The sequence below is a fragment of the Dermochelys coriacea genome, chromosome 5 (assembly GCF_009764565.3).
Source record: "Dermochelys coriacea isolate rDerCor1 chromosome 5, rDerCor1.pri.v4, whole genome shotgun sequence".
Lineage (NCBI taxonomy): Eukaryota > Metazoa > Chordata > Testudines > Dermochelyidae > Dermochelys > Dermochelys coriacea.
In genome coordinates, this window is record NC_050072.1 from 56,028,993 (window position 1) to 56,042,794 (window position 13,802).

General features: G+C 41.0%; 1 long non-coding RNA gene across 1 annotated transcript; it reads right to left on the minus strand.

Moving 5' to 3' along the window:
* Nucleotides 1-445: 445 nt before the first annotated feature.
* On the minus strand, nucleotides 446-9,917 carry LOC122460393. The gene is made up of 3 exons (XR_006281671.1): nucleotides 9,835-9,917; nucleotides 941-1,005; nucleotides 446-548 (listed from the first exon to the last, which is right to left on the minus strand). It is a non-coding gene; the product is annotated as an uncharacterized LOC122460393 (long non-coding RNA).
* Between the last annotated feature and the right edge of the window lie 3,885 nt (nucleotides 9,918-13,802).

A 13,802-nucleotide genomic window follows, 5' to 3' on the forward strand; every position in this document is an offset into this window, starting at 1 on the left:
GCGGCCAATGGTCCAGTTTCTGCAATAGGTAACATGTGAGCAGATCCCTGCACTTGCATGGAGCTCTCCTGTTTTCATTGAAATTCTAGGTGGGAACAGAAGTCTGTTCATGAGAAGCTTATTGCAGCATCAGAGCCAAAAGATTAGCCTAAGAAGGCAGTGGCCTTTAGTGCTTTCGGAGTCCCTTGTTACCCAAAACCCAGTGCTCTCGGACACTTTACTCTCTGCAATACAGTATCAGGAAATAAATCAATGGAGACATAGCACATCTGTCTGATTTATGCCAACTATCTAGCATACACAAAATCAAATGCTTTTACTTAAAGCCTTCACTTTATTAGTATCCAGCACTCTCACAAGAATGCCTTTTCTCAAAGTCTCTGCTTTATTTAGTTTCAAGCACACACAAATGCCCCCAAACACACTATGGAGGGGTCTCGAGTGGTCAAGTGGACAGCTATCTGCCTCTTGCTAGGGATTTCAAGTGGTGTCCAAAAGGTCAAATCCAAATTCCTCAAATCTGTTCACACCATTTCTGTTAGTAACTGCTACAATTACAAACATGTCAAAGTAAAATCATTAAGCAAGCACTTTTTAAGCCATTTGTTATACAGATGTGTTTTTGCAGAGTCTGCAGTCTCATGGGCCCCGACACATACACCAGAAGTCAAATAGAGACAGACTTCCTGTTTTTCCACAGATGCTTACCCCAGCATATCAGAGAGGACATAGAATTGGGCTCACTCCTCATGATCACCCGTCCCTCCCAGCTTTTACCTTTGTGATACTAAGACTGTACAAAGGTGCTACTCTTGGCAATGAGCAAAATAATTGATATTGCATCCCAATAATTGGCAGGGGCTTGAGCACCTGGCTGGTTGCTAAAAATGCCTCTCAGTCTAGCACATTAAGGATGCTAATGGAAACAAATCACCCTTACCACCAGGATATAGTGAAGGAATCATAAAATAAGGGTCAGTACCATGTGCTGTACTCAGTCCATTTCTATGAGAGAAATATAAGTAGATATATAGTAATTGGAAAGAGAAATAAAGGAAATGGACTGAACATCAGTTGGTCAGAATATGTGGAAATATGCTGGTGCCATGTGCCATCAGAACAATTGTTTCTGGCAAGAGTGATGCATTGCCAGACCTCTGCCAAAAGAGCAGATCCACATTCAGAGGTGGCCCTACTAATTTGAGCTGCATTAAGTCTAGGCAGGCAGTAGAGGGGTCTCTGGGGGCAGCAAAGAAGCTAGTAATAATCCTGCTGTATATCAGCAACAGCATTGCCCTCAGGAACAGGCTTCTGAAAGGCAGCCAACAAGTCTGCAAAGTAACTGGGGGGAGAGAGAGGGGGAGAATAGCCTGTTGATCAAGGCACAAACAAAATACAAATGCAATATTTTTATATTGTGCGTCTGAATTTTTCATAGAAGATTAGGGTTGGAAGAGACTGCAGGAGGTCACCTAGTCTAACCGCCTACTCAAAGCAGGACCAACACCAAGTAAATCATCCCAGCCAGAGTTTTGTCAAGCTCGGCCTTAAAAACCTCTAAAGATGGAGATTCCACCACCTCCCTAGGTAACCCATTCCAGTTCTTCACCACCCTCCTAGTGAAATAGTGTTTGCTAATATCCAACCTACACCTCCCTCACTGCAATTTGATACCATTACTTCTTATTCTGTCATCTGCCACCACTGAACTGCCTAGCTCCATCCTCTTTGGAAACCCCCTTCAGGTAGTTGAAGGCTATCATCAAATCCCCCCCCCCCACTCTTCTCTTCTGCAGACTAAATAAGCCCAGTTCTCTCAGCCTCTCGTTGCAAGTCATGTGCCCCAGCTCCCTAATGATTTCCATTGCCCTCCACTGGACTCTCTCCAATTTGTCCACATCCTTTTTTTAGTGGGGAGTGGGGGGACGCAAACTGAACAATTCTCTAGATGTGGCCCCACCAGTGCTGCATAGAGGAGAATAATCACTTCTGTCGATCCACTGGCAATGCTCCTACAAATGCAGCCTAATATGCCATTAGCCTTCTTGGCAACAAGGGCACACTGCTGACTCATATCCAGCTTCTTGTCCCCTGTAATCCCCAGGTGCTTTTCTGCAGAACTGCCACTTAGGCAGTTGGTCCTCAGCCTGTAGCAGTACAAGGGATTCTTCCATCCTAAGTGCAGGACTCTGCACTTGTTCTTGTAGAACCTCATCAGATTTCTTTTAGCCCAAGTCTCCAATTTGTTTAGGTCACTCTGGACTCTATCCCTACCCTCCAGTGTATCTACATCTCCCCTTAGCTTAATGTCATCTGCGAACTTGCTGAGGGTGCAAACCATCCCATCATCCAGATCCTTAATGAAGATGTTGAACAAAACCATCCCCAGGACCAACCCATGAGGCACTCTGCTTGATACCAGCTGCCAACTAGACATTGAGCCATTGATCGCTACCCATTGAGCCAGACAATCTAGCCAGCTTTCTATCCACTTTATAGTTCATTCATCCAATCCATACTTTTTTAAACTTGCTGGCAAGAATACCGTGGGAGACCGTATCAAAAGTTTTGTTAAAATAAGTCTCAGGAAAGAATAGCAGGAAATCATTTGAGCACTCTGTGGATAAGGCATTTAACAGTCCCTTTCAGAAAATTGCTCTTTTCAATCAATCATTTGCTGTAGCCCTCAGCATAATTCAAAGAACACTGGCTGCTTAACCATTGTTTGTGGTGCTAATGGCAATTTATAAAGAACATTTGTGACTTTCTTGTTTACTAAAATTTTCAAGTGGGAAAAAAAGCCAAGACGACACAGGCCGATAGTAGAAGATAATACTTTAATTACTGCAAAAATTCAGTGCATGTAGTTGCATGCCATTACTGTGCCTTGCTGCAAAGCATTGAATAAAATGGCAGCTATTTATACTGCAGCCACAATGAGAGGTAGTATGGGGTAGAAAAAGCATCAGAATTCCACTGTGTCTTTTTGACATTTAAGATGGCTCTGAGCTCATTGACACAGAAAAGCTATAAATAATAGTGCACATATAAGCCATCACACAAATCCAAGATGTTTTCTAACCCAGTTTTCCCCACTGATAATGCAAATGGAACCATAAAGATGGTATAACAATCTGACAGTAGCAATAAAGCCTTCTATAAATGGCGTTCAGATCTGTGAAGGTAAAAAGCTGCAATATGCCTTCTGGTTACCTAATAGTCATAAGCATGGTGCTTTAAGGTAATTACTTTTCTAAAAAATGTGTGCATGCATGCACACACACACAACCACTCAAGTGAGCACTGTGACTTCTTCCTGTTATTACCTTTTAATAGGCTAATGATAAGCATGAACAAGCCTGTCTGTATTTCTTTTCAGATGTCGTATAAACTGAAGCCATTCTTTAAGTTTATTCTGTCATTTCTCCTCCCAAGAAGATAAGTTTGTTTGTGAATGAAGACTCCCATTGTTTTTCCTGTACCTCAGTGAGACACTTTCACTTCTTCCACTCTTTGGCCCATCCAAGTCACTTTCAGTAGTTTTCTTCATTTCTATATTCCACTCACACTCCCCATCCATTTTTACAAAAAAACAATTCAAATTTTATATTTAAAATAGATCTATGTTTTATACAATATGGTTAATTGGCTGCAGACAAACTCATGAATAATTCAGCATAAGTGCTAACAATCACTTTGGACAAATACCCATTAGAACCTGAGAGGGGCCAGGTGAACTGGATTATCATCCCATAAAATGCAACACGTCAGTAAGAATTTCAGTCTCAGAGTTTGCTCAGTCATTCCTTCATCATAGCTCCGTTTATGTGTATGAGAGAGTTGGGTGAACATTTTTGGTTTTGCCACCAGAATTGAACAAGGCAAACACTGAAAGCCTTTGGCAGCTGGGAGAAAGAATGAACAACAAATCCTACAGTTTGGATCGTACAAGCAAGTACTGCAGTATCTGTTTTGTATCCGGTTATGCTCTTAAGGATGAGAGAGAGAGAGAGAGAGAACATGAAAAATTTCTGACCCATATTCAAAACAATTTAGAACACAAAGTGGCTGCAATAAGCTTGTTAAACTTCTAGTCTTTTGCAAAAGACTAGGATGCTCACAATGAAGAAAAGGTGGTGACTTTAGCATTCTTAATAGCCTGTCTGATTTCTTTTTTCAAGGAGATGCTAAATGTAGCTTCTTCACCCCATTAATTGGCTATCAGTGCCTGTTTTCCAATTACAGCAACTCAATTAGTCTTTATGAAGATGTTTGAGCCAGGGCCTAAACTCCAATGGGCAAAAGTTGGTCTTCTAACCACAGATTCTGGGATTCACAGAACAGAATCTGCCTATGTATAGAGGCAAGAATACAACGCTTTAGGCAATGCTGCTCTGCCCTCCAACTGGTTGCTCCTTCAGAAGTCACAGGCATGAGTGTCTTTCACTGCTGCCTAATATCACCTGCCAGATTAGATTCTGCTCAAGTCCGCATTAAATCTAGACTGAATAGCCACTGAGCCAGCCAGGCAAAATGCCACAGAGAATGACTGGTCAGTAGTCCTGACGCCCGTTATCTCCCACACTACAGTGCCTCACATTTGTGGTTCCTGTCTTTCATAGTACACTAAAGGAGAGAATTCTAAGGTTCCCAAGGAAGAGAACAATGCTGAAGGAGTCATTCCATCTTCTGAGCACAAACCTACTAAGTCTACACTGTGGAAATGGAACGGAATACAATGAAGGTAGACACTAACCCTATTCAGGCCACCCATATACTGGCTTCAGGTGGTCCCAGTAACAGGAAAAGATGGTGTGGCATAGTGGGTAAGTCACCCACAAAGAGGGCTATGACCAATCTGTGTATATTATTATTTGTATTCCCATAGTGCCAGGAAACCTCAACAAGATTTAGTCCCAGCTGTATTTGGCATTAGAATCATAGAATATCAGGGTTGGAAGGGACCTCAGGAGGTCATCTAGTCCAACCCCCTGCTCAAAGCAGGACCAATCCCCAACTAAATCATCCTAGCCAGGGCTTTGTCAAGCCTGGCCTTAAAAACTTCTAAGGAAGGAGATTCCACCACCTCCCTAGGTAACACATTCCAGTGTTTCACCACCCTCCTAGTGAAAAAAAGTTTTTCCTAATATCCAACCTAAACCTCCCCCACTGCAACTTGAGACCGTTACTCCTCGTTTTGTCATCTGCTACCAAGGAGAACAGTCTAGATCCATCCTCTTTGGAACCCCCTTTCAAGTAGTTGAAAGCAGCTATCAAATCCCCCCCTCATTCTTCTCTTCTGCAGACTAAAGAATCCCAGTTCCCTCAGCCTCTCCTCATAAGTCATGTATTCCAGTCCCCTAATCATTTTTGTTGCCCTCCACTGGGTGTTTTCCAATTTTTCCCACATCCTTCTTGTAGTGTGGGGCCCATAACTGGACACAGTACTCCAGATGAGGCCTCACCAAAGTTGAATAGAGGCAAACAATCACATCCCTCGATCTGCTGGCAATGCCCCTACTTATACTTCCCAAAATGCCATTGGCCTTCTTGGCAACAAGGGCACACTATTGACTCATATCCAGCTTCTCATCCACTGTAACCCCTAAGTCCTTTTCTGCAGAACTGCTGCCTAGCCATTCAGTCCCCAGTCTGTAACGGTGCATGGGATTCTTCCATCCTAAGTGCAGGACTCTGCACTTGTCCTTGTTGAACCTCATCAGATTTCTTTTGACCCAATCCTCTAATTTGTCTAGGGCCCTCTGGATCCTATCCCTACCCTCCAGCATATCTACCTCTTCTCCCAGTTTAGTGTCATCTGCAAACTTGCCGAGGGTGCAATCCACACCATCCTCCAGATTATTAATGAAGATATTGAGTGCCCCAAGGGTCAGTCCTCGGGCCGATTTTGTTCCACTTGATACCGGTTGCCAACTAGACATGGAGCCATTGATCACTATCCGTTGAGCCCGACAATCTAGCCAGCTTTCTATTCATCTTATAGTCCATTCATTCAGCCCATACTTCTTTAACTTGCTGGCAAAAATACTGTGGGAGACTGTATCAAAAGCTTTGCTAAAGTCAAGGAATAACACATCCACTGCTTTCCCCTCATCCACAGGGCCAGTTATCTCATCATCGAAGGCAATTAGATTAGTCAGGCATTACTTGCCCTTGGTGAATCCACGCTGACTGTTCCTGATCACTTTCCTCTCCTCTAAGTGCTTCAGAATTGATTCCTTGAGGACCTGCTCCATGATTTTTCCAGGGACTGACTGGCCTGTCATTTCCAGGATCCTCCTTCTTCCCTTTTTTAAAGATGGGCACTACATTAGTGTTCTTCCAGTCGTCTGGGACCTCCCCCAACTGCTATGAGTTTTCAGAGATAATGGCCAGTGGCTCTGCAATCATATCTGCCAACTCCTTTAGCGCACTCTGATGCATTGTGCTAAGCCATTGGGTCCGCACATAGTGAATTCATAAAGCCAATACAGGAGGGGAGCAGAAGGTGCCCTTAAATACCAGGCAGTAGTTGGCAGACTACTTTTTAGGCAGTGGCTACATGTGATTTCTAAGAGGATGTCACTCAGCATTGTTTTTGTACAGTTCCATGCAAGCAAAACCTTTGTGTGCTGTGATTTGCTTCTTACTTCCAGGATTGTAATTTGATTGTGCAATATAGGAGAGCAGTGGTAACTTCATTTTATTAAAACCCTTGAGTTTTCAAATAGGTTTACAATTGCTTTCTTCCCACCTCTGTGTGACTATATCCAAACATAAAAGTACCGTTTGACTATTGCTCCTCTTTTTTATGGAGGAAATAAACTGGAGGAAGTGGGAAGCATGACCTGCACACAATTTAAGTGTTGATACTGTGCCATGAAGCTCACAATAAAAAAAAAAGCCACCACACTTAGCAATTTCCTCTAAGGGAACATAATGTAGGAGCCTCATTATCTTAATTACAAAAACCAAAAAGTGCTTTTAACAGGTAAATAATTTTTACATCGTGCTTTGCTGAGAAAGTGAAATAGCTCATTTAACACAGTGAGCCAGTGAATATAAAATTAGGATTTAATGAAGCTTTTTAAATTGTATACTGATTTTTCTTTGCTTTTGTTTTGACAGTTCATTGGTGTTTCATTCCCACTTCGTTTCTAATAGAACAGAAGACTTTAAATCAATAGTTACAGCCATTCATTTTTGGCCAGAGATTTATTAGGAGTAATATCTTTATGTTGGTATCCTCAAGCCCCAATCAGGATCTGTGCACCTTTATGCTGGGCATGATAAACACAAAGGATGTTCAGATTCCTGCCTCAAACAGTTTAAAATTGTCCTATAATCATTGATTGCTATTTTTACTGTACATCCATTATAATAATCATATCCGTCTACAGAAATGAATCAGTTTTCCTAATGACTTCAGGGGGAATAAAGTGGAGACAAATACATAGAAATAAAGCAATACAGGCATATAAAAACAATAAGTTTTTCAAATCACACTAGAAAGCCTATTCAATGTCTAGTTCAGTGGCCCCCAAACTTTTTACTCTCTCCCCTCCCCCCCCCACACTCCACTCCCTGGCCTGGGCCAGGAGTCTGGAAGCAGAAAATGCAGACAAGGGTAAGGGGGATGAGGCTGGGGCCATAGCTGGGAGCAGGAGTGGAACTGAGGCCAGCAGCTGCGCCTGGGAGCGAAGCACAGGAAGCAGATCCGGCAGCCGGGACCCTGTATGCACAGCTGGCAGCCACAGCCAGATTCTCAGATGCAGGGCTGGCAGCCAGATCCCCTGGCCAGGAACAGAGCTGGTTGGCACTCCCTCCCTGCCCCTGTGAGGGCTGGCCCATGCCCTCCTGAACATTCCTCCAATCCCCCTTCGTGGGGTGAGCCCCACAGATTGGGGACCTTTGGTCTAGTTTAAGAGGTTTAGCTCAATGCTGGGTAAGGCCACACTTACTAATGGTTCACCCATTACTATTATCCGATCATCTGGCACGTGTGTGTGAATTTTATTTTTGTATTCAAGGAATAAAATCATAGACACAAAAAGAAGGAAGTTAGAAAAAGTATGGTCTAGTGCAATGGTTCTCAACCTATTTACCATTGTGGGGGGCATATGCAGCTCTCTCCGTGTTATGTGGGCTGCAGCCACATATTATATATCTATATCTATCTATCTTTTATGGTCCTGAGGAGGTCATATGGGCTGCAGCTGTGTGCTGATTGGAAGTGGCCCATGGGACGTGGGTTGAGAACCACTGATCTAGTGGTTAGGGTGCAATACCTGGGACTCTGGAAAGCTAGGTTCAATTCACAGCTCTGCCACAGATATCCTATGACATCTTGGGCAAGTTACTGAACAGCTCTGTGATTCAGTTCTGCATTTGTAACATGCGGATAATAGTCTACTCTGCCTCTTGGGGAAGTTAGGAATAAAGATTATAGGACTCTCAAACTATGGTAATGGGAGACATGTAAATAGGTTAGAGTAGAAAAGTTGTTCTTTAGATCCTAAACTAAACTAAACAACTTAAAATGTAGTCTGGTTCTTTTAGTCAAGAGCACATATTTAACTTGTGCTCTGTTTCCATCCCTGGAACATCATAAGAATCTAGTAGAGTTGCACCAGAGAATTTAGCACAATGTGTTCTAGTTTTCAACTACTTCTGACTATCTCCTGCAAACACCACTACATCCTCCATTTTACTTTTCTTGAAAGAGGATCTTACTGCAAAAGCAATATGCAATTTACCAAAAATTTTGAATGAAGATTCTCTTCTATCAGGTTTAAAAAAATAACTATTTTATGATGGAGAATATTAGTTAATTCAATGCACTGAAAGTAGAGCATAAAAAAATTGAATTTATGTTTCAAAGGAGACCATAAAGACAGAAATCATATATTTGAATGAGGTCTCCTAAACCAAATACTAACAATAACTCAATAATTAAAAAAGTTCCCTTTCAGCTTGGACCTGGTCATCTGACATGATAAACTCCCACACATCTCAGTGTCAGCATTTTACTCAAGTCTGAGAAAAAAAACTAGATTAGACAGTTTCACTCGGTTTTCTAGTTTCCTGCACTGGCACAACATTATTGTTTGGCCTTGCCACCAGGAAGACAGACAACAAACGATGGATGTAGTCTAATTAGGCCACAATCTTATTCACTTAAGGCAAGGATGCTCAACCTACAGCCCACCAAAACATTTTATAAGGTCTGTGGCCTGCTTCAACACAATATACTAACAGCTGATTCATTAGCACTTTTTTTTAAATCAAGTTTACATCATTTTAGTTTACACAAATGTATAAAGAGAAACAACCTAAGTACATACAAAACAAGCTGAACTTAAATATAAATCAATACTGGTGACTTTAAATCTTATTAAAATATGTAGAATCTTTTTGGCCCATACAAGGTTGTACTTAGGTTTAATGTGGCCCTCCTGTGTAATAAGGTTCAGCACTACTGACTTAAGGTATTTAGAAATACCCAGCAATAAATCCTATAGTGCAGGTCAATTCTTTCCTTAATCTTTTCCACCTATGGGACAGCTGCTATCAACTCTCTCCCCTTCTTAACATGGTCCCAGCCTGATACTGAGGGGGATAGAAAAGAAAGAGGGCCTGACAAGCGTACCTTCTTGTAGCACTATGAATTGTAGCAGCCTCAGTCAGTTTCCCCATCTGTTCTTCCCCTACTCTTCTCAAGCCCCCAAAGCTTTCTGGGTTATAAAGACTTAGACCTCCTGCTAGTTTCTTACAGTTCAGTGTCCCATAAGGGGCATTCAGAGCCAAAATAAGTATGTAGCAACATAAACTTACTCTTCTCTTTCCTCCAGGAAATCTGCTAGGTTGAATTCTCCCCAATTCCTGACCATCCAGTCCATAGCAAAAGCCCTGTCTACTCTTTCCACCTACAGGGTGTTATGTAAGCAGGTCTCTTCTTTTTAAGCCCTTCCCTGGAAGCCTGCTTTCTGCTCCAGGTGACTCAACTTGGGCTAATTGGACCTTTAGTAGCTCACTAACCCCTACCTGGCTTGCCTGGAGGGTGTATGACCAGTTAGAATGGGGTGTCTCCCTGTCATACTTGAGATTAGGAGCCCTAAGCCTCTTCTTTTCCTTAGAAGAGGTCTTCCTTTAAATCTCCTTTAAAGTTCTGTTTATCAGGGAACCATAGACCCTCTATATTAAGTACCTGCACTGGACACCTACCACACTTGATGCCTACTAGGCTGTGACAGCTTGAACTAACTTCTTTACCTACCTCAGCAGCCCTACAACCTGCTGTAAGGAAGGCAGAAAACTCACCCCGTGTTGGCCAATCTGAAGGTGAGGGAAAATCCCTTTCCTGCCCCAAAAGAAAAAGGACGAGTTATGAAAACACAGTGCAGATCATAAAACCCAGTCTTACTCTGACCCCATAGTTGGGTGCTGCTGATTGAGATATATGTGTGAGAGAGGGAGAGGTGTATACTCTACCTGAAATTCCTAAGGTATAAAATCCAGCCCTCATAATACATGGTGGGTTAGTACTCTTACCTGTTGTCCATGTCCTGTTCCCCCTTAGCTCTGCTCAGGTAAGCCCCTGCCTCGTAATGGAACCTATCCCCTTTTTCCTGTTGACCTGACAAACCCCTGACCATGTTCAGCTGTGCTGAGCACATTCTTATAATGTACAAAGCTTAAATACCATTTTTTCAGAGGTTTTTTATTGTTTTATAAATATATCTATTGATATTAGCTTTGGCAAAATCTTTAATAAGAAACCTAAATATGGGGACTAAATTATTTGTCCCTTTCAAATTTCCCTTAGATCTTAATTTAGTATAAATATTTATCATCTGGAAGCACAAGCTCCACTTACAGATGGTGGCAGTAGGAACAGAGTGAAATCTAGTTAGGGATTGAAATTGATATATTAATTGAAAGGTGAGTTCACACCCAACAGCAAGTTTAAGCCCCATCCAATATGAAAGGAGTAGGATCTTTTACTGGGTATTGTTTTGAGTATCTGTGGTGTACAGGAAGGCAGAACACAAAGAAACTGAGGACAGACAAAGATGACTGGGGCTACATCTATATTACAGAACTTAACAGTGGCACAGCTGCGCCACTGTAATGCTTGTAGTGGATACTCTCTAAGCCAACAATGCTTAGGTTGGTATAATTTACATCACTCAGATGTATATTATTCACACCCCTGAATGACATAAATTATACTGAAGTAACCTGTAGCATAGAAGGTCTGAGTGAGAGATATAAACATGAAGAATAGTTGAAAGCATGAGGCTGACCCTGGGGAGAGGTTTTGGGGTTGGGGTGCAAGCTGATTAGAGTGTTCTTGGTGCTGTGAGCAAAAGAAGCTGTTTCTTGCTGTTTGATTCCTTCTGCATTCAGAAACACAGGACTTTGTAAACTCTTAGTAAACAGACAACACTGTATCAAAGACATGCATGGACTACCACCAATTTCCACTCCCAACTGGAAAACCCACAGGACCCCAGACTTTACAAGCCACTTAGATCAAAAGACAAATACCTCTGGATAGGTTGTTTTTTTAAATTTGTACCAGGTAGAATGCCAATTAGCTGTAGGTTTTTTTTTTTCTTCAGGAGGCATTACTTTTCTGACATTCAAGTAAACTGTCTTGTATCCTGTATGTTGTGTCAGGTTTGTGACCCTGGCGTAGACTCAAGAACAGATAGAGTATTGTATTGGATCCTGTATCTGCCATTACTGTGGCTAAGGAAATCAAAATAAAATCAATTTGACAGATGAAAGACAAGTGCTTAAATCAGCAATTCTTATTTAAATAGTCACATTATCTTCTTTCAGACTGATTGGAGGAGTAAGGTTTGCACAATTAGGCTCCAAGTGAGGAGGTAAGATTCAAAAGTGACTCAGCGATTCACCAACTATATGAATTGTCAGCTCTCCATATAAAGTTTTAACTAAAAAGTAGTTGAACTGGAAAAACAAGCTAGTGAAATAGCCTGAAGGGAAACAATTTATAATGGAAATTGTATTAAAGCCAAACAAACAAATATGTTTACCTCTGGGTTTATTTTTGTGAGCTGCTTACATATGAAAATAAGGTGGTATTTTATTTATTTTATCCTTACTAATTCTTTAACTCCCATAGTGGTAATTACAGTCTAGTTTAGTATTATTAGATATTTATAATCCTTCACTAATGTCCCCTAATCTCTCTTGTTCCCAAGATGGTTGCCGCAGAGCTTGGCAGATTGTATTCTTTTAATTATTTCCTCCATAGTAACCCTGCAGTTTGAATGTGGCCACTTACTCTTGTCTTTGGAGAAATACCTGGATTCACACATCCCCAAACATATTATATAAAGCTATTAAGTGTTTGTTAATATTTCATTTACTTTTAACCCTGCATTGTCATACTTTCCCTGTTCTTCTCTCTTGTAGCCCAAGGGATAAATAATAGTAACATCTTTGCTGCCTTCTTCCTACTATCGTCCTTCTCTTCGCCCCCTTGTATTTTCCAACTCAGACGTGAGGAATGAACTTACTTCTAACATTTTCCTACTTTGCTGCAACAGCACCTCCAATCCAATACCTCCCTTCACACTCACATCCTCTGGATCTTCCTGACATTGTCCAGTTTCCTAAGAAAACTCTCTCTCCAACACCTTTCGCCTTCCATGTTTGACCTTTCTCCCTACATTACCATCATTGTTAACAGCGATTTTTCCTCTATTTTTTCCTAACACTAATATTTTCCATGATCCACCTGCTTTTTCCATTTTGGATATTTTGATGTTATAAAAGTGATAATGGAGTGAGCTACAATTTACAGAATTACAATTCTTTTGCAAAAAGCTCTCTTGACCTTGTAGCAATTTATCTTGCTGTTCCATCTCTCGCATTTCCTTTCTCAGCAGTCTGCTTGAGAAAGTAGTGTTTTATTTTCTCTGAAATCACTTCTCACAAAAGAATACCCTTGAGTAATTTTTATTGGGGTTTTGTTCTGGTGATATTATGAAAATTGGTCCCCTCTAGTTAATGAGATTTTATGGTGTTGATGGCTCCTTCTCCTTGACTGCATTCTTTGGACCTTTTCATGCTCCTGAACAATTTCTATAGCTATTTTGGTGGTTCTGTTTTTAATGAGAATTCTAATCCTGGAAGTTTCTTTGCAGCCAGACACTTCCTCTTCATCACTAAAAGAAAAGGAGTACTTGTGGCACCTTAGAGACTAACAAATTTATTAGAGCATAAGCTTTCGTGAGCTACAGCTCACTTCATCGGATGCATCTTCATCACTAGACTCTCTAGCTACCTTCTCTCTTGATCATCACATGTGAATGTACCTTAAACTTTACCTACTATGGCTTATATAGTAACATAGCTTTTGTGACTTTTTCACATCCATGTCTAGTTGAGGAAGAAAAAGAAATCTGCCCCACAATTATCATATGTCAAATAAATGCACAAGAATTGACATTGAAATTTGGTTTTATAAAACTAATTGTAAATGGCCCAATTTTCAAACATGTGAGTTTTAAAATGAGAAACTTAAATCCTGTTTGGGCACTTAGCATTAAGGGACACAAACTTGAATATTAGAATTCTAAAACTAAATAGTAATCAAACTTGAATATTCTACTTCTTGCCATAAGTACAACAGCTAAAAATTACAAAATGATTCTTTTTTCAAACTATCACAAACTTACTTCAGAAGTATGTGAGTGTTAATGTACAGCAAAAACATGGGACAGCTACTAGATATTATAATGAATATTGACAGGCCACAACACAGA